Here is a 22,843-nt window from a genome sequence, read left to right on the forward strand (position 1 = left end):
TTCATGACTGTTCACTATCTCCTAACACACTGAAATAATGTACGATAAGAGAGATTATTCAGATAGTTAAGCGAGACAAAAATTTAAAATGTGATACGGTAGCAGGTACACGAAAACAGTAAGAACACATAGGCTAGGGGGAAGGGATGAAAGTGGAACCCACCTGATAGAATTTCCCACAGAGCATAATGTAATCATCGCCAGTACCTTGCTTAAGAATCCCGAAAGAATAATATATATTTGGAACAGAGTTTTCGAAACCAGATTTTAAATTATAAGACATTTTCCGGTGCAGACGCAAACCCACAATAATTTATTGGTTCCGAGCTGCAGTTTACAATTAAAGAGACAGTAAACGGTAGAAAATTAAGGAAATGAAACTTGAATAAGTCAAGACCCACAGTTTTTCGATAATCTTAAAGTTACCGTAATGCAACGACTGACTGAAACAGAGGAAGGAATCCGCTAGAATACGAATGGATATCTTTGAGAGAAGAAGTGGTGAATGCAGCAGAGTATGTGAACAGGAAAAAGGTACAGTAGAAATCGATAGATAAAACGTGATATATTAAATATGACAAGAGTGAAAAATATAAAAATGCAGCAAATAAAGTAGGCCATGAGAAATAGAAATGTCGAAACATGACGCTGACAGAAAGTCCAAAATTGAAACGCGGTTTTGCACTTGGAAAACATAGGAGAATGAAAATGAGAAAGAAGAAAGAGAACTTTGCTCAAAGGAGAAGCAACTGTCAAGAACTTATTTGGCAAGCCAGAACCAAGCAAGTAAGAGAAGGCTAGAAAGTGGAAGGAATATGTAGAGAGGAGAGGGGGAGGGGTTGTACAAACTAACATAAGCACAATGTTAGATTCCTGTGAGATGTCTGAACGCACAAGGCAATACTGATCCTACTACTTAGTTAAGTAGACACACTGAAGAGCTGTGAAACTGTGTTTATGGCATTTGCGTGTTTAGAGAAAGGTTTTGACAATCTTAATTAAAACATTCTTTGAAGCTCTGGAGATGTCATCGATAAAACACAGGGCCACAAGATTATCTACAACTTGTACAGAAACCAAACTGTATTTCTAAGACATCAATGACTTGAAAGGGAAGCAGTAATTGAGAAGGCAGAAGTAGAGAGGATATAAAATGAATACTGTCAATAGCAAGAAAAGCGTTCTAAAAAGAAAATTTGTTCACATGGAATATAAATTCAAATGGTTGGGTACTATTTTGGCTACGGCCTTGCCACAGTGGATACACCGGTTCCCGTGAGATCACCGAAGTTAAGCGCTGTTGGGCGTGGCCGGCACTTGGATGGGTGACCATCCAGCCACCATGCGCTGTTGCCATTTTTCGAGGTGCACTCAGCCTTTTGATGCCAATTGAGGAGTTACTCGACCGAATAGTAGCGGCTTCGGTCAAAGAAAACCATCATAACGACCGGGAGAGAGGTGTACTGACCACACCCCCCTCCTATCCGCATCCTCAACTGAGGATGACACGGCGGTCAGATGGTCCCGATGGGTCACTTGCGGCCTGAAGACGGAGTGCTGGGTACTATTTTACAAAGGTATTTGTGTGGAGTGCGGTATTTGTGTGGAGTGCAGCCTTGTATGTAAGTGAAAAGTGGACGATGAACAGTTCTGTCAAGAAGACAATGGACACTTTCAAACCGTGGTGATCAATAAGAATGCTGAAGATTAGATACGAGGATTGTGGAACTAAAGAAGAGGTACGGAACTAAATAGAGGAGGAGGAGGAAATTACGGCACAACTTTAACTACAAGAGGGATGAACCAATGAAGTACACTGGATCAAGGAAAAAAGTTTGTTACTTACCAAAGGAAATAATCAATAGCTGTAGATACTTAGCAAATTACATCTTATGACATACCAGCAAATTAGTTCCAGTTTAACCTCTCATTCCACATGCTATTAAATGCTGTTTAAAAAATTCATCTACACGTTCTGAAAAACTTTAGTTACTTTCATATCTCGGTAGATAAATAGATTTTGGATATTTATCATGCGACGAAATAAATGACTTTTTACAAGTTATCGTTTGCAAAAAGACACGTTTCGATTTCTTGAACCGTTTACGAAATTCGCGGTTGATACTGCCACATGGTTTACGACGAGCAGGTCACATCGCGAGTGACCCACGCGCGGTCACCACACAGCCCGTCCGCCGACATATCATTCAATACCTGAAGAATGGTGATAGCTATCGTTCTGCTCTCAGCTTTAAAAACGAATTCGATGTGTTGACTAAATTTCATACGCAATAATGTATTACCTAAAATGAACTGTACACGAAGTCCACGCAATGCGTTTGTACCTCTGCACACTCATTAAAATTTCGTGTAAAGGTTTATGTAAATGCAATGCAGCATGTAACCACGACGAATAGCGAAAAGAAATTCGATCATTTATCGAGAGAAGGTATCAGGCTGTAACATGCACAAGAATCAAATTTTTCTACCAAATAGTTTCCTTGGAATCAGATCATGAGTATTTCATTGCTGTCGCCGCGTCAGCTGTTCGCGAAAGTTCGTGTGGCCCGGGGTTCCGTACCTGACGTCACGCTCAGCGCGTTCTGCGATTGACGGCGCGGACGTGGAGCGCGGCATGCGGCAGCGGCAGCAGTTCGACATGGGCAAACCGCGACGCAGACCCCGCCGCACCACGTCGCTGACGGCGATTCCATGGTAACCACGCCGCTGTTGCGCGGTTTTGACGCGCGGCGTCCCTAGTGGGAATCGGCCTTTACTTCGCGTCATCTTCGCCGCACGGAATAGCAGCAGCGCTGACAGCACTACAGTGACGCGCGGCAGACACACAATATAGCAGGTGTAAGTGTCGCGGTGCTTGCGTAACGATACTAACAATAGTAGTGTACCCAGTAATAAGGATATGATTGAATTCGACTGAATTGTTGCAAGTAAATCGTTTATTTCCGCAATACCTCGTCATGAAGAGTAAATGGATCAGAATTAACAAGAATATAAAATACACATCGTATGACAGCAGTCTTAACTAATTTTTTCTTTCAGAATACGAGGCGATTGATGCAGGCTGTCAGACAGAACTACACATCTTAGTGTTAGTGATGAAATATGCTAGAAATAAGAAACTCCATACTATGAATAGTTATATGAAGTAAATGGTAATATGAATAATGAATAATGAAGTGTCTTTTTGGAGATGATAGTGAATGAATATGCTAATATGAATAATGACGTTTTTCTTTGCAGGTGATGATAGTAATGAAGCTATGGTAATATGAATAATGATGTTTCTTTGCAGATGAGAATAATGATGGAGTTTATGTATTTACTGTTAGTTAAGAAATGCTATGTAGTTATTCAAGTATTTGTTGCATTTCCTTTTGACAATATGTCTTATATCGCATGGTATAATGACTGAATGTTTTGGAAAGGACAGCTAGAGTACATAAATATTGAGTACACGTTTCATTACCTGTTAATTCGAAGTTCACTACTTTTCAGCATAATATGCGTTTCTTCTTTCAGCTTAATAATCCATTTTGTATTTTTTCCAGGAGAAGCTATTCATGAAATTAATGTGCTATAAGCAGTTAGTCGTTAAACCTGTTGTAGTACTTGCATTTTTTCTACCCATTTGTGTGTGTCATTTATGAATGTGATCACATATACTCTACTTGTTTCATAACCTTGCTACAGCTGACTCATGACGAATGACGTTACCTATCCTCGTTTGTAGCAATAAGTCAAAAGCAAATATTTTCATGCCCCAGCAATTAATTATCGATCCCAACGCAATGCATTGCTAGCACAAAAAAAAAAAAAAAAAAAAAAAAAAAAAAAATGTACTACCAGTCCCATATAATGCTACCAGTTTAAGAGAGTTCTGAGTAATACTAAATGATGTTTTCTAGCCACAGACCTTGAGTAATAGTTACAGTGTGTTACATTTTAAATATGTCCTATGTCACTTGAATGATGAGTTCTGAGAAATAGTGAATGATACTTTGTAATAATGGATACATGCTATGTCAATAATTTCTGTAAATAATATTTTGTTATACTCTATAAATGCTATGCCAATAATTAACTCTCATTTTGAATGATAGCTTCTGATGGTTTGTAACTGGCCAATGAGTGCCAATGATGACTATAACTAGGTGAATTATGTTAATACTATGCCATTCATTAGCTCCTGTTTTGAATGATGACTTCTGACGGTTTGTAACTGGCCAATGAGTGCCAATGTTCATTGTAATCAGATGATTAATGAACATTATTCTGTAATACTTCATACATAGTACAGATGTGTTCAGTAACTAGGTGATGAGTGCCAACAATTAGCCAAATCGGTTGATAAACTAGTGTAATTCTCAATGATGACTAGCAAGAGACATACTGTCGTTCGACTTCTGGCCTAATTACCAGAAATTATTGCAATATACGTTTGTCCTGTCTATCCTTATGATCATGGAGCACTAAATTTGGTTTCTGCACTAATTCTACGTTGGTGAATGAGTGTGGTGTTGACACATCATGGTGTCCACCACCTTGAACAATGGAGATGTTATGGTTCCACTGTTTGGTGTACCTAATGTACTACCAAAATGATAACATGGAATATTAATACATTTCAGTGTTTTGGCTACACTGATTAATACTTCAGGGAAGAGAACTTCAGATTTTCTCACTTGGTGTTGTGCTTCTGTAGAAAGATATGGACTTTCAGTACAGCTACGTGCAACCTAATGTGCTACAACCGTGATGCAATGCTTCCCTTTCCCATCCTAGTTCTAGTAAAATGCTAAAAAAATACTACAGTGCGTATGCACTTTATGTCATTTGTTAATATGTTTTGTACTCATTGCGTACACATTTTGACATTGCTTGATATGTTCTGTACCACAGTGTGTATGCACTTTATGTCATTTGTTAATATGATTTGTACTCATTGCGTATACATTTTGTCATTGCTTGATATGTTCTGTACTCAGTGTGTGTGCACTGTATTTCATTTCATGTTATGCACTTATATATATGTATATACTCTGTGCCTGTAAACTTAGTTAATTAAGAAAAATTGCGCATATATTTTGTGATTTCTTGACATGTTCTGGACTCAGTGCATGTGCACTCTATTTCATTTTATATTCTGTACTTATATATATATATATATATATATATATATATATATATATATATATATATATATATATATATTATACTCTGTGACTGTCAACTTAGTTAAGTAAGTAGATTTTAGAAAAATTTGTTGCTCATGGCAAGTCCAATTGACTCACCATCGCTGCCAAATTTTTGCCCCCCCCCCCCCCCAGTGGAGGGTTATGTAAGAGCTATGTGCTGCCTGCGATATGTAAGCTATAAGAGAATCTGAGACCAAAGAGCGGTGTTGACTGCAGTACGAACTGCGTAGCAGTAGCAGTAAGTTGTTGCTAGCGAGCAGTCGCCTGTCTGCGCTTGTCAGTCCAGTCTGCTGTATCATGTTGGCTGGGCCGGTCGCGGTGCAGCGATGCCGGAGCCTGAGTATTATTGTATAAGGTAAAAAACAGCCTCGCGCATATCTAGTAATGTTATGTGAATTCCCATGTAAATCTTTTAAAAATGTCCTGATAATAATCTTCGTGACATAAAGTAATTTCTAACAAACATTAAATTCAATTTAAAGAATTTACTAATTTCTTGAATCCATGATCATTCCTATTGTTGCAAAAGAAAAATCAGTTGCTTCCTTTCATAACATGACAAATCTATCGGCCAGCATTGCACAGAGCTGTCCCGGAAAAATTTTATATAAGAGCAGATATATTCGCCGTTTCTATTGAGGTAAGAATTTTTCCTTCTTTATTCAGAATCTTACAGGGCCATGACGCAGCGCTGCTGTCGTCCAAGTTCTACCAGGTTACTGAATTTATTTTTTATTACGAGGTTTAGGAATTTTTCTGTTTCGAGCTTACATTAAATGGGAAACAAATTTGGTGTGGAGGTTAAATGTGAATGAATTTCTATAGGGAGGTTATAAATGGGAACCAATTTTGTTCTGAGGTTACACTAAAATTAGAATCGCTATCCATAATAATTATTTAATTACAATATTTTTTTTGTGGGGAGGTTACAAGGTCCGAAATGACATAGGTTGCAGCTGTTAGAGATGATGAGTCGTGTACAGAATAGACTACCGCGGAGGGCAGCCTCAAACCAAACCTAGAATTGAAGACCACAACCACAACAATGAGTACAAATCCATTTGAAAAAACAAATGCCACCAGAAATTTCTGAAATCATAAAGAATGGTTACACTGAAGGAGATAATATTTTGTGCAACCTAACGCATGGTCAGCTTCATCTCATGCTTCGCAGAGTACACTGGAGGCAATCTTTCTACGTACGCTCTCTACATACCAGACCAGAACCACGCGCATATTTAGTGGACCAAAAAGCGGAAACTCATATGCACGGGGAAGTGGCGAGAATTCGGAATAAACCGTTAACAGCATCGAATGTAGAAGATCAATATTTGACATAATAGTAGAAAAACTCATACGAAATATTCTAAAATGTGTTTAGGTTTCCTTTATTTTCGCATGGACATTTATACAATATGCTGCGGTATTTTCTGGTTTATTTTTGCATATTTGGAATCTTCCTTGGTCTCTTTCTTGATATGAAACTTCCGCAGCCATTAAGAGTTCCGATGAAGCGAGCTTTGTCGTGAGACTGTGCCGTTATCAAAATTATACGATTGCGATTATTCCAGTAGCTTGGTGACGATATATTTTAGTGGTCACGAAACAGTACAGGTCTAGTGTGTCCCTCTGCTACCTTACCAAAGACAAGATAGACACCGGTATTCGGTACCGATGCCAACTTGTTAAATGGATGGTAGTTTTTTATTTGAATTTATTGGCGAGTTGCAGGAAATTTAAGGCGAGTTGCTTCTGTGATGTACCACTCATGTCATTACTTTCGGCGGAGGCTATCAGTGCGTAACGTTTCATTTCTTGCGGTATTTACTGCTGGTTTAGATAGGGCTGACGCTGTTCAGACATGAGAAGATTATTATGACTGTCTCGCCATGTGATAATAGTGACAGCAGGAGACTGTAGCGTACGGCACCGAGCCTGTAGCATTCATCGTCACCCAAAGGAAGCTTAACGGCAATAATGTTTAATACGTTGAAGTACTGTACACAATTAGGCTTTCGCAAACCAGAACACGTTTATTGTCACTTACTTCACATGGTTCTCGTATTTTCGGGGAGAGTCACTCTGCAATAGGTTCAATGAAGTTTTAGTCGTACCCATGTATGGCTGAACAGTTAGTTACTTACTAATGTAATGTGTATCTCATAGTCTACTTGTCTCCTTACTTGGGTTCTTATTGGCTACCTTTGTCCTTGAAATCTCTCCTTTCGGTAGGGCAGATGCCATCAGTTTCCAGACAAACAGTAAATTCAAGCTAAAGAGGTCACTGAATGTAGCTGGGACATTACTTGATGCATATGTCGATATAACATTTCTCCCATGAATGAAGTTAACATTCCACATCCAATGTAAGTCACTGCATCCATTTGTGGACATTGGTAACTCTTGTATCATTTACATGATAACTACAACTGAGTCATGGTGGCCATCTTCAGAAATATTAAGCGTCTTCCCCTTTTGCTTCACTGATATGCTATGCGCCATTAATACAATTTTAGGAAATGGTTAACAGAATTTTGAAAATAAATTTCTCGAATTTATGATCTTCAACGCATTTCAATTGGGAAAAAAGCAATGACACAATAAGTTCCATTGTTTTTCACTAGCTCATCGGTTTTTGTACATTGGCCATGTTCAGAAGCCTTCTTAAAATTTCTCATGGCCCATAAGCCAGGGACAACGGCTAGAAGTATTGTTTTACGTTATTTTGTTACTAGGCTTCAACCGACATTAAGTCCAAATTAACGGACTTACGTTGAAGCTGTATTTGTTCTCAGCGAAAGCAGATCTCGTCGACGATAATCTGGTCCTCCAAAATAGACATCGCATTTGCTTTTCTCTCGGCATTATTCCGTGTCCACTCACATCAACTCATTATTCGACCTTCAGTTAACCCAAACAGTATTAAGGCGTTTTCCATAAAGCGCATAACCAAGACGGGTGAATTGTGTGTGTGTGTTTTTTTGTTTTGGTTTTAGGGCGCAAAACTGCTATGGTCAATAGCGCCCAGTCCGTGACTTAGGAAACAGTAAAAAACCGAAATTGAAAACCAGCAGCAATGGGAACGAAAGTCATAAAATTGGAGAAACTAAAAGCAGAAGGAAGACTTAAAAATCCACTACAGAAAGGGGTTGGTTATCCCCAAAAAAAGCTTCAAATGACTGACGTCATTTCACTGGCACTAATAAACTTGAGAACGTGGTCGGCTGAGCACGTGTCATCTGCTAAAATCGACGATATATCAGGCGATAGCTGTAGACGGGAGCGTAACGGATTAAAATAGGGGCACTCAATTAAAAGGTGTCTTACCGTCCACAGCTGAGAGCAGTGGGGACAGAATGGGGGAGGATCGCCGCTTAAAAGATGTCGATAGCTAAAAAGAAAGTGCCCTATCCGGAGTCCAGTTAAGATTACTTCCACCCGACGACGCGTTCGGGAGGAAGAGGTCCAAGCACAAGGAAGAGCTTTCACGTCCCGCAATTTATTATGGGTAAGTGTCGACCAATGCGTGTGCCATAAATGAACAGCACGACGACACAAAACGCTCCGTAGATCGGCGAAGGGAATCGATTGAATAGCGGGCCGAGGAAGAGAGACTGCAGCCTTGGCTGCAATATCGGCCGCCTTATTTCCACAGATACCAACGTGTCCCGGGAGCCAGAGGAACGCCACCGAGACGCCCCCCAGGTGGAGCAAGCGCAGACAGTCCTGAATCTGGTGGACCAGAGGGTGCACAGGATAAAGAGCTTGGAGACTGATGAGAGAGCTGAGAGAATCTGAGCAGATAACGTACTGTATCCGCTTATGGCGGCGGATGTAGTGGACAGCCTGGAGAACAGCGTAATGTTCCGCAGTATAAACCGAACACTGGTTGGGAAGCCGAAAGTGATTTGGGGTGTCGCCAACAATATAGGCAGTAAATAAATGTGGCGTCCGTCATTTGTGCACATAGAGCAGCAAATGCCCGACGATAAACAAGTGAAGGGGTACCATCCTTGGGAAATCGACAAAGGTCACGAGGCAGGCAGATCCGGGGACGAAGCCAAGGCGGTGCTGTACCCCAAGTTGTCAAGAAGGTTTTAGGAAAGCGGAAGGAAAGAGAATGGATCAGTTGACGGAAGTGGACTCCCAGTGGTAGTAGGGAGGAGGGGGGTGGCCTGCATACCCCACATCTAAGGAGGCGTCGAAAAAAAATGTCATGGGCTGGATTAGCAGGCATGGAAGACAGATGGCTAGCATAACGACTCAGAAGGACTGTTCGCCGATTGGACAGTGGAGGTTCAGCAGTCTTAGCATAAGGGCTTTCCACAGGGCTGGTGTAAAAAGCTCCAGACACTAAACGTAATCCACGGTGGTGGATAGAGTCGTGGCGCCGAAGAATAGACGGCTGAGCAGAGGAGTAGACTATGCTGGCATTGTCCAATTTCGAGTGCACTAAGGTGCGATAGAGGCGGAGAAGGACCACTCGGTCCGCTCCCCAGGAGGTACCATTCAGGACACGGAGGGTGTTAAGGGATCGCAGACAGCGAGCCGAAAGATAGGAAGCGTGGGAGGACCAGCACAGTTTTCTGTCAAACATAAGACTCAAGAATTTAGCGACGTTTGAAAACGGAAGGTTGACAGGACCTAGATGTAAGGAGGGTGGAAGAAACTCCTTACGTCGCCAAAAATTAACACAAACGGTCATACTGGGAGAAAAACGGAAGCTGGTTTCGATGCTCCAAGAGTGGAGGCGATCGAGACATCCTTGAAGACGTCGTTCAAGAAGGCTGGTCCGTTGAGAGCTGTAGTAGACCGCAAAATCGTTCACAAAGAGGGAGCCCGAGACATCAGGAAGGAGACAATCCATAATTGGATTGATGGCAATGGCAAACAGTACAACACTCAGCACGGAGCCCTGGGGTACCCCGTTTTCTTGGGAGAAAGTACGGGAGAGAGTAGTGTTCAACTGCACCCTAAATGTGCGCTCTGCCATAAATTCGCAAAGAAAAATGGGCAGCTGACCTCGAAAGCCCCAAGAGAACAGTGTGCGGAGGATGCCTGTCCTCCAACAGGTATCGTATGCTCTCTCCAGATCAAAAAATATTGCTACTGTTTGGCGTTTCCGGAGAAAATTGTTCATGATATAAGTGGAGAGAGCAACAAGATGGTCAACTGCAGAACGATGCTTTCGGAATCCACATTGGGCAGGTGTTAAAAGACTGCGGGATTCCAGCCACCACGCTAAACAGTAATTCACCATACGCTCCAAAACCTTACAGACACTACTCGTGAGAGAAATGGGGCGATAGCTAGAGGGGAGATGTTTGTCCTTTCCAGGTTTCGGAACAGGAACGACGATAGCTTCCCGCCATCGTCTGGGAAAGTACTGTCGGTCCAAATTCGATTATGAAGGCGAAGGAGGTAACGCAGACTATGGGTTGATAAATGCAGCAACATTTGGACGTGGATACCATCCGGTTCTGGGGCGGAGGAGCGAGAAGAAGAGAGTGCATGTTGGAGTTCCCGCATGTAGAAAACAGTATTGTAGCTTTCGCGATTTTGTGAGGAGAAAGCAAGAGGTCGCACTTCCGCTGCACGTTTCGTCAGGAGAAACGCTGGCGGGTAATTTGAAGAGCTCGAAATCTCAGCAAAGTGCTGACCCAACGAGTTAGAACTTGCGACGGGGTCCACTGATGTGTCATGCGCGACAGTAAGCCCAGAGACCGGGAAGAAACTAGGCGCGCCTGAGAACCGTCGAAGCCGACTCCATACTTCCGAGGAGGGAGTGAAGGTGTTAAATGAGCTAATAAAGAATTTCCAGCTTGCCTTCTAGCTATCGCGGATGACACGACGGCATCACGCTCGGAACTGCTTATAGCGGATACAGTTGGCCAAAGTAGGATGGTGGCGGAAAACGCGGAGAGCACGTCGCCGCTCACGTATTGCATCACGGCATGCCTCGTTCCACCAAAGAACTGGGGGGCGCCGGGGCAATTCGGAGGTGCGTGGAATTGAATGTTCCGCAGCCGTAAGTATAACGTCGGTAATATGTGTGACCTCAACGTCGACGCTGGGAAAGTGACGGTCATCGAATGACGCTAGAGACGAAAAAAGTGTCCAATCAGCTTGAGCAAATTTCCAGCGTCGCGGGCGCATGTAGGGCAGTTGAGGCTGCAGTCTAAGGACACATGGAAAGTGGTCACTCGTGTGTGTATCATCAAGGGCGAACCATTCGAAGCGCCGAGCTAGCGGAACAGTACCGACCGCAAGGTCCAAATGAGATAAATTTGTCGTGGAGGCACACAAAAATGTAGGGACCACAGTGTTGAGGCAAACTAGATCTGCTTGGTGGAAGACGTCGAGCGATAGTGAGCCACGTGGACAAGGATATGGAGATCCCCAAAGCGGGTGATGGGCATTGAAGTCCCAAACCAGCAAATATGGGGGTAGAAGCTGACCAAGAAGATGAAGGAGATCAGCTCGTGCCATTGGTGTGGACGATGGAATTTATACAGTACAAAAAGAGAACGTGTATTCGGAAAGGGAAAGACGGACGGCGACAGCTTGGAAGGAAGTGTTTAAATGGATTGGGTGATAATGGAGAGTTTCATGGAGAAGAATCATGAGTCCTCCATGTGCTGGAGTGCCTTCAACAGAGGGGAGATCATATCAGACAGAATGAAAATGAGGGAGAACAAAGCGGTCATGGGGATGCAGCTTTGTTTCCTGACCGGCGAGTAGGATCGTAAGAGGATCGACAATTCATCCCGATTGGCTCGAATACCGCGGATATTCCAGTGAATAACGGACATAGGGTGAACAGAAAATGGAGGAATGTGACCAAGGTCGCTGTCAACTCAACGACTGCTCAGAGCTTGCGACCGACAGCATGGAATGGCATTCAGCCGAAGGCAGAAGATCCTGATCCATAGGTTGGTCAGGAGCAGCTCCTGCCACCAGCGATCGGCCGGTTGATCGGCTGCCAGCAGTGCGCCTCGGCGACACAGAAGACGGCCGAGGGCGATTTCCGCCAGGTGGTACTGTAGATGGGACAGGCCTTGGCGGAGAAGGAGAGGAACTGGGATTCTTTGTAGTCTTCTTGGAAGTATGATGTTTAGAGGAAGGAGGAACCGATGGTTGGGAAGTTGCGGTACGTAAAAACTCTTCACGAGTATGCTCTTTTTTCGAAGTCTTGGTGTCTGACTTTTGGGCTCGAGATTTAGCAGAACTCGACGAAGGGTGAGCCAGAGAGTGGGCAGGCGAAAGTGGTCAGGTTGAACGGGCGATTTTTGCGCCGGCCGATCGGACGACCGTGGCACTAAAGGTGAGGTCTCAAGTCTGCATAGCCGCCTCCTTTGTTGGCCGAGGAGAAGCAAGGACAGTGCTGTAGTTTCCTTTCTGAGGCACGGTGGGCTGTCGACTGGCGAATAATTTTCGAGCAGCAAAGGTCGACAACTTTTCCTTTACTCTTATTTCCTGGATGAGCTTTTCGTCCTTAAAAACGGGAAAATCTCGAGAGGAAGCAGCGTGGTCACCCATACAGTTTATGCAGCGAGGGGATGGAGGTGGACAAGCACCCTCATGGGCATCCTTGCCACACATAACACATTTGGCCGGATTGGAACAGGACTGGCTGGTGTGATAGAACCGCTGACACCGATAGCAACGCGTAGGGTTTGGGACGTAAGGGCGAACGGAAATTATCTCATAGCCTGCTTTGATTTTCGATGGGAGTTGAACTTTGTCAAATGTCAAGAAGACAGTGCGGGTTGGAATGATGTTTGTGTCAACCCTTTTCATAACCCTATGAACAACCGTTACGCTCTGGTCAGACAGGTAGTGCTGAATGTCTCCGTCAGACAATCCATCGAGGAATTTAGAGTAAGGTGCGGTTCCACCCGGACAGGGAATGTGTGTAGTAGTGAGGTACGCAGCAATTTTTGTGCCTGGAGGGCACTGACTATTTCTAACAACAGGGTGCCATTCCGTAATCTGGAACAGGACTTTACAGGAACTGCAATTGCATCGACACCTTTCTGAATAATGAAAGGGTTGACCGTGGAGAAGTCGTGACCTTCGTCAGACCGAGAAACAACAAGGAACTGTGGCAACGATGGAAGAACTGTCTGTGGCTGAGACTCAGTGAACTTACGTTTGTGAGCAGACATAGTGGAAGGTGAGGAAACCATTGCGGAAGAATCCCCCATGATTACCGGCGTCTCCGATGACGCGCTCCTGCCTTGTGGGGGCTCTCTATGAGGGCACTCCCGCCTTAGGTGATTGTTCACACCTCAGGTCACACCTCCCGACAAACGGACGGAGGGACCAATCGGCACTTTCGGAAGGTATCAGCTCTGGTAATCACCCCTCCCTTGGCCTGGCCGTTACCAGGGGGTACGTACGTATCCTATCTGTCTACCCGGGGCGGGGAATTACGCGTTACCCCGTCACTGGCTACGCATGGAAGTGCGTGGGTCGGCCTTCAGACACGCACAGGCAGGAAAAAAGAGGGCTCTCAAACGCCACAGCGGAGAAAAGGGCAAAGAGAAGAGGGAAGGGCAAAGAGAAGAGGGAAGGAAAAGAGAAGGACAGAGGAAGGACGAAGAGTTGCAAGTGTAGAAAGCAAGGAATTTGTAACAGTTTCGAGCGTCCATCTCCGGACGTAGGAACAAAAGGGGTGAGAGGGGGGGCGAAGATTGGGGACGAGGAAGGATGCGGAAAGGGAGGGTATGCAGGCCGGAAAGGAAGGAGGGCCACATTAGCTCGGGGTCCCGTGCTCGCTACGCACGTATCCACAAAAGATTTGTGGACCCCCTGGTGTGTGTGTGTGTGTGTGTGTGTGTGTGTGTGTGTGTGTGTGTGTGTGTGAGTGTGTGTGTGTGAGGGGGGGGGGGGCGAAGGCGCTCGACGCTCACAATAACAGGAAATTCAAAAATATTTAAATTCGTAAACTGTTGTTGAATCATATTAACAACCCACTTTTTTAAGGTGATACTGACAGATAAGTACGATCCAGAACCTGAAAATACCTTTTAGAACACTCTAGGCAATATCAATGCGCTTTCAATACCGTGTACCATTCACATCATGAACAGAAAAGATAAATTTAAATAACGCAGATTTTGTTCACTGTTGCCGAATTCTACACCCAACTTACTTTTGAAATAAATGTAGACCTGTAAGTAAGGTTCTGAATATGGAAATACTGAATACGACTTTTGTTGGGCAAGCTGACACTGCTGAGACGTAAGTTTTTGGATTAAGGTTAACTCAAACCTTTAAAACTTATTTTGTTTGTGGTGGAAGAATACAGTAAACAGAATAAATATTTTGTTCAGCATTTTAAAATGTAAAGTAACTCACTAGATTACAATATCTTCAAAAAGGTAAGCATAAATTATAGCTCCCATCCCCATTAGCACTGCAAATATTAATCAGCTCTGAACTATTTCTTACAATTTTCGAAACGTACGGTTTTCAATGAATCAGCACTCCACCAAATTGTCGCTATGAAAATGTATACTCTTCTGCTAATTACGAACCACTGCTTAGCGGGGTCTCCTTTTGTTACTGGTATTCTCATTCTGATCGTCAAAACAATTCACCTTGACTTCAGAAAATCCACCGAGTGCTGAGTAGACAAAGCAGTGCGGGCTGGCGTCGTACGTAAGACCCATTTGGTTCAAAATTGTCCAGTTGGAAACGAGAAGCATTTCAGTGTTTATAACAAAACCGAAATGGTTTTATGATCAACTGAGAGCACATCGAATTGCGAGTAATAGCGTCAGTGCTGAACCAGTTCTTTATTTATTGCTTATATAAGAAAAAGTAAGTCCCATATGTAAAGTACAGACTACCTTGATAATTTAGGAAGTACTATACTCCATTTCATAAAAGCTGAGGTACTATACGCTACATCAATTGTTATGCTATGGCTGCATTTTGTTTTACATTAGCTAAATTGTGACTAAGTCATTCATAATATCGCTCAACGATAACTCTATTTCACCAGGTCTCTAGGCCCTTACTACGACCCTATAGCTCATATGACTCCAAGAATTTGTTTTGCTACTGCACGCTACTTACGTTTACTCGGTAGGACATACATAAATCATGTTGCGACAGAAGTTAAGTAGTCTTTTATCTGTATTTGTCTATAGGGGTCTGGCCGGTCAGGTCATCTGCGTCGCACCAAAGGATTATTTAAACTTCTGATGTTTTCACATGTGCTGAAACCAATTACTTTTATGAGTTTTGAATACATGATACGAAATGAAACTTTCATAACTCTATGTTTCATAGAACATTGATTGTAATGTAAATGTTCCACTGACCTTATTTCCTTCGGAATCTGAATTTTAGATGTGGAGGGCAGAAATTACAAATTTTAACAGGATAACTAGTATCAATGAAACGTTTCACTCTCACACACGTTTATCGAGAGAAAAAACTCTCATCATGAAGTTGCCAAATTTATCTTGTGATTGTGAAACACTGGTAAGTCTACCAATGCATTCATAAAATAAAATATCGAAAAAAACCACTGGAATTTTTTTTTTTGAGTCATCATTCTTCTGACTGGTTTGATGAAGCCCACCACGAATTTCTCTCCTGTGACAACCTCTTCATCTCAGAGTAACACTTCCAACCAACGACCTGAATAATTTTCTGGATGTATTCCCATCTCTGTCTTCCTCTACAGTTTTTGCCCTCTACAGTTCCATCTAGGACGATGCAGGTCATTGCCTGATGTCTTAACAGATGTCATCCTGTCCCTTCTCCTTTTCAGTGTTTTCTACAGATTCCTTTCCTCTCCGATACTGCGCAGAACCTCCTCATTCCTTACCTTATCAGTCCACATAATTTTAACATTCGTCTGTAGCACCACATCGCAAATGCTTCGATTCTCTTCTGTTCCGGTTGTCCCACAATCCATGTTTCTTTACAATACAATGCTATGCTTGAAAGGTACAATCTCAGAAATTTCTTCCTCAAATTCAGGTCTGTGTCTGATACTAGCAGTCGTCTCTTCGATAGGAACGTCGTTTTTGCCAGTGATAGTCTGCTTCTGATGGCCTCCATGCTCCGTCTGTGATTGGTTATTTTGCTGCCTAGGTACTTCATCTACTTCGTGACCATCAATGCTGCTGTTAAGTTTCTCGCTGTTCTCATTTCTGCTACATCTTGTTACTTTCATCCTTCATCGCTTTACTCTCAGCCCACATTCTGTACACATTAGACTGTTCATTTCCTTCCCCAGATCATGTAATTCTTCATCAATTTCACTAAGAGTAGCAACGTCATCAGCGAATTCTATCACTGACATCATTTCTCTTGGAATTTTAATCCCACTCCAGAACCTTTCTTTTATTTCCATCATTGCTTCATCAATATGCAGGCTGAACAGCAGAAGTGGCAGCCTACTTCCTAGTCTTACTCTCTTTTTCATTCGGACATTTCGTTATTGGTCGTCCACTCTTATTATTCCCTCTTGGCCCTTGTACAAATAGTATATTGTCCACCTGTCCTTGCAGCTCACCCCTGTTTTTCTCAGACTTGCTAATACCTTGAACCATTTTAGATTGCTGAACTCTTTTTCCAGGTCGACAAATCCTATGAACGTGTCTTGATTTCTCTCTTCTCTTGTTTCCATTATCAACCGTAACGTCAGAATTTCCCCTTGGGGCCTTTATCTTTCCTAAAGCCAAACTGATCGTCATCTTACACATTCTCAATTTTCTTTTCAATTCTTTTCTACATTATTCTTGTCAGCAACTGGGATGTATGATCTGTTGATTGCCTGATAATGTTCGTTCTTGTCAGCTCTTGCAGTCTTCGGAACTGTGTGAATTATATTTTTCCGAAAGTCAGATATTACATCGCCAGACTCACACATTGTACACACCAACTTGAGTAGTAGTTTTGTTGCCACTCCACCTATGATTTCAGTAAATCCTATGGAATGTTATCAATCCCTTCCGACTCATTTCATTTTAAGTCCTCCAGAGATCTTTTAAATTCTTATTCTGGTACTCAAACCCCATCTGTTCTAAAAGGACTGATATTTCTTCTTCTATCACATAAGACACATCTCCCCCTCATACAGGTCCTCAATGCACTCTTTCCACCTATTGCCTTTGCTTTTAATTTCACAGCAGGTGGTTTTGACTGTCCTGCATGCTTAGTCACTCCTTCCGACAGTCATTTCATTTGCCATGCCTTCACATTTTTCATGCACCCATTTAGTCTTAGCTTCCCTGAACTTCATGTTTATTTCTTTCCTCAGTGACTTGTATTTCTGATTTTCTGTGTGTCCCTGTACTTCCTCCTTTCGTCGATCAACTGAAGTATTTCTTCTGTTACCCATGGTATTTTCGCCGTTACCTTCTTTGTACCTATGTACTTCTTTCGAACTTCTGAAAAGTTGAAGTGTACCTCGGCATTCTTTAGTAATTGTGTGTCCCACTTCTTTGCGTATTGGTTCTTCCTGACTAATCTCTGGAACTTCAGCCCACTTTTCATCAATACTACGTTGTGATCTGCGTCTATATCTGCCCCGAGTTATACCTTACAGTCCGGTGTCTGATTTCAGAATTTCTGTCTGACATTGGTGTATTCCTCGTGTATCATCCGACCTTTTCCAAGTATACCTCCTCCTCCTATGGTTCTTAAACAGAGCATTCGATATTACTATCTCAAATCTAGTATAAGAATTACATATTCTTGTTGCTCATTTCTTGTTCAAAGCCCATATTCTCCTGTAACAATTTTTGTGCTCCTTCCGCTACAACTGAATTACAGTCGCCCATGACTATCAGATCTTCATCGCTCTTTACGTACTGTACTGCGCCTTCAGTACCTTAATATACTTTCTCTATCGCTTCATCTTCAAGTTGTGACGTCGCAACGTATACCTAAATTATCGTTGTCGTTGTAGGTTTGCTGTCGTTTCTAATAGGAATATACAAATCACTGAACTGTTCGCAACAACACAATCTCTGCCCTACACTCCTATTCATAATGAATCCTACACCCGTTATACCATATTATGCTGCTGTTGACATTAAGCTATACTCATTTGACCGGAAATCTCTGCTTCCTTCCATTTCACCTCGCTTACACTTACTATATCTAGACTGAACCTTTGAATTTCCGTTCTCAGATTTTGTAACTTCCCTACCACGTTCAGTCCTCTAACATTCCACGCCCCGGCTCTTAGAACGGTATCTTTTCATTGGTTATTCAATGTTTTTGTCTTGGGGTCTTCCCCCTTGGCAGTCCACTCGCCGGCCGGAGTGGCCGTGCGGTTCTGGGCGCTACAGTCTGGAGCCGAGCGACCGCTACGGTCGCAGGTTCGAATCCTGCCTCGGGCATGGATGTGTGTGATGTCCTTAGGTTAGTTAGGTTTAATTAGTTCAAAGTTCTAGGCGACTCATGACCTCAGCAGTTAAGTCGCATAGTGCTCAGAGCCATTTGAACCATTTGAGCAGTCCACTCCCGGAGATCCGAATGGGGGATAACTCCGGAATCTTTTGCCAATGGAGATATCGTCATGACACTTCTTCAGTTAGAGACCACATGTCCTGTGGATACACGTTATGTATCTTTAATGCATTGGTTTACATTGTCTTCTGCATCCTCGTGCCTATGATCATCGCTGATTCTTCCTCCTTTCGGGGCAGTTTCCTTCCCCAAAGACAAGAGAGTGCCCTGAACCTCTGCCCGCTCCACTGCTCTCTTTGTCAAGGTTGTTGCCAAACTGAGGGTGACTACTTATGCCTGAAGCCTTCGGGTGCCAATGCTCACTGTGAATCAAAATTTAAGCACTGCGTAGTGTCCCTTAGGAGATTTTTACGGGCCGTGCGTGTGCAATGCATATAAAAAGGAGAATAAAGTATGACAAACATGACTTAAAAGGCATTTGTGAAGAACTGTACAATTAATATTTACAAACAACTCAGATGAGAAAATGACCTTATCGCTGGTAATTAATGTCGCAGTAAAAATATGTAGAAATAAAATATTTATATGTTTGTGTAACTATATATAAGTTGGACAAAAGCAAATCGATCTTCTTCCGCTTCCTTTGTTGTATGTAGGTTGTGTATAGCGCTTAACGCTTGCCGATGTTGTTGTTTGCTCTTCTAGACGATGTTAAGGTGTGTATGTAAATTATCGCTTAAAATACATGTATAAAAATAACTCATGTTATTATTTCAAGATAATGTAAGCACCTTATCTTAATGTTTCACTTGTAGAGAGAGAGAGTCACTGCGTTTTATGTTTTCGATTATGATACAGGATCAAGTTCTTATATCAAGTGATCAAGCGATCAAAAACTATTCTGTGCAGTTCCGTTGAAGCAATAAAGTGCATGTGGTAGATCAGTTAGATTTGTCTGTCATTTCAAGTCTGCTGCATATGATTTTGGATGGTTGCTCAAGTTTGTTTAAGAGTGGTTAACAGTTCTTTAAATGCTCTGTCTTCCACCCTTGCAAAGTCATTCACTAAAACTAAGACAAAGACTAAGACTAAGACTAAGACTAAACTCCGTCCGAACAAGCTTTGGAAGGCCCAAAAGTGTCTACCGACCGCCGTGTCAACCTCAGCCCACAGGCGTCACTGGATGCGAATATGGAGGGGCATGTGGTCAGAACGCCGCTATGCCGGCCGAATGTCAGTTTAAGAGATAAGAAACCGCTACTTCTTAATCAAGTAGCTCCTCAGTTTGCCTTACACTGTCTGAGGGCACCCCTCTTGCTCGGCAGACCGGATGGTCACCCATCCAAGGGCTAGGCCAACGCAACAGCGCTTAACTTCGGTGATCTGACGGGAACCGGTGTTACCACTTTGGCAAGGCTGTTGGCCATTCACTAAAACTACCAGAATTTAATTTAGAAAACCTCTTTGGACAAAATAATTTTAGGTATTAAGCATCGTAACTACTGAAACACCTAAACTGCCGACGTTTCGACCGACTTGCTGTCATCTTCAGGGCGACTCACTCCTGTATGCTGGTGAATGTCTTGCTTTATATATAGTAATTTTCGGCTATTTGATGGCTACCAACGTCACATATCTGAGATGTCACTGCAAAATTTAAAGAGATTGTTAGAAAGACTATGCTGTAAGATACGCTACTGCCTGCGCTATCCTGGTGACTGACTGGAAGGCAACTCTGGTACGTGATTGGAAGGCAGCGTATCGGCTGTGTTGCCTGTGCCGCTCTTCTTTGTGATTGGAAGGGAATAGCAAATCGGCAGCTTGTATCCAAGCGGTGGTGCTTCCTGTAGCGACGACAGTTGTCTCGCGGCAGCCGTCTACGTCTAGTTCGGCTACCGGCAATTCCATTCAGTCGGACAGCTTATGTTCGCTGGTCGGCGGTGCCACCTGACCGAGGTTTGGCAGCGTAGTTAGTATGCTGTTCAAGACACTCCCTCCTACCGGTACACATATTTGCGGCTACACGAATTTTTTCCCCTGGTCGACATTTTTTTGTCTTAGTCGTATAGGATAGCTGAAGCAATTGTTGGAGGCAGACGGTCATATCACAGCTATCCTTACCCGAACAGGTAGACATATGAGGGCACATGGCGTTACGGACTTTTCTTTTATGAGTCACTCTTCTGACTGGTTTGTGGCGCTCCACAACGAATTCCTCTCATGCGCCAACTTCTTCATCTCAGATTAACATTTGCAAGCTGCGTCATCAATTATTTCCGGGATGTATTCCAGTCTCTATCTTCCTCTACAGCTCTCCCTAATGCCGTGGAAGTTTGTTACAGTTTTGTCACAATCCGTGTTTCCCTACCATACATTGCTGTGCTCCAAATGTACATTTTCAGAAACTTCTTCCTCAAAGAAACGCCTCTGTTTGATATTGGTAGACTTCTCTCTCTTCTCCAGGAATGCAATTTTTGCCATTGCTGGTGGGTTTCATGTCCTCCTGGCGCCGTCCATTATGGGTTATTTTGCTGCCTAGGTAGCAAATTCCTTAATTTCATCTACTTCGTGACCGCTTATTCTGATGTTGCGTTTCTCTCTGTTCTCATTTCTGTCACTTCTCGTTACTTCCCTCTTTCTTCGATTTACTCTCAATTCATATTCCGTGCTCATTTTCCGATTCAGCAGATCACGTAACTGTTCTTCACTTTCACTGAGGATAGCAATGTCATCAGCAAATCTTATGATTGGCATCCTTTCACCTGAATTTCAATCAAATTCTGTAACCCTTATTTTACTTCTCTAATTGCTTTTCCGATGTACAGATTGAACAGTTAGGGTTAAGGACTATATCCTTCTCTTATACTATTGTTAAGTCGAGCACTTCTTTCTTAGCCTTCTAGTTTTATTGTTCCCTGTTTTTTCTTGTACATATTGTATATTACATGTCTTTTCCTATAGCTTACCCATATTTTTCTCAGAATTTCGAACACTTTGCACCATTTTGCATTAGAGAACGCTTTTTCAATTTCGACAAATACTATGAACGAGTTTTATTTGTATTCAGTCTTGCTTCCAGTATCAGTTGCAATGTCGGGACTGCCTATCTGGCGCTTTTATCTTTCTTAAAGCCAAACTGATTTTAATCCAAGACATCCTCCGTTTTTTCCTGTTCTTCTGTATATCACTCTTGCCATTTACCTGGATGCCTCTGCTGCTAAGCTTATTGTGCTGTAATCCTCATATTTGTCGGCTATTGCAACCTTGGGAACTGTGTGGATGAAGTTTTTTTGAAAATGTGCTGGTATATCGCCAGTCCCATACATTCTACACAACAATGTGAATAGTCTTTCTGTTGCCACTCCACCAATCATTTTAGAAACTCAGATGCAACATTATCTATTACTTCTGCCTTAATTGATCTTAAGTTTTCCAATGCTCTTCGAAATTCTGATCCTAATACTGGATCCCCAATCTCTTCTGTATCGACGCTTCCTTCTTCTTCTATTGCATCATCAGGTAAGTGGTCCCCAGCATAGAGGCTCCCATTGTTATGTATACACATATCCGCTCTCTCCTCTGCATTTATCGGTGGGATTAACATTGCGCTGTTAATTCTCCCACCGTTGCTTTTCATTTTACCGAAATTTCTTTTGTCTTTTCTATATGCTGAGTCAGTCCTTCCGACAGTCAATTCTTTTTCGTTATCTTCATATCTTTCATGCAGCCATTTCGCCTTAGCCTCCTTCCACTTCTATTTGTTTCAATCCTAAGTGACTTATATTTCTGTGTTCCTGAAATTCCCGGAATTTTCTCTCTTTAAGTATTTCTTCTTTTGTCGATGGATTTTTCTCAGTTACCTTCTTTGTACCTACGTTTATGTTTCCAACTTCTAGTATTGCATTTTTAGCGGTGTCCATTCCTCTTCAGCTGAACTGCCTGCAGTATCTATAGCCCTGGTGAACTTCAAGCGTATCTCTTCATTCCTTAGTACCACCGTATCGCAGTTTTTCCGGACCAATATTTAAACTTCACCTACTTTTCATCACTACCAAACTATGATCTGAGTTTATATCTGCTGCTTGGTACGCCATAAATCCAGTATCAGATTTCGGAATCTCTGTCTAGCCGTGATGTAAACTAACTCAAATTTTCCCGTACCTCCTGATCTTTTCCAAGTATAC

The 22,843-nt window shown here is 42.6% G+C and overlaps 1 pseudogene; it reads left to right on the plus strand.

Annotated features, from left to right (window-relative positions):
• The first annotated feature begins 1,239 nt into the window (after positions 1-1,239).
• On the plus strand, positions 1,240-1,356 carry LOC124608914 (annotated as a pseudogene).
• Positions 1,357-22,843: the final 21,487 nt, after the last annotated feature.

This window comes from Schistocerca americana, chromosome 3 (genome assembly GCF_021461395.2).
Source record: "Schistocerca americana isolate TAMUIC-IGC-003095 chromosome 3, iqSchAmer2.1, whole genome shotgun sequence".
Taxonomy (NCBI): domain Eukaryota; kingdom Metazoa; phylum Arthropoda; class Insecta; order Orthoptera; family Acrididae; genus Schistocerca; species Schistocerca americana.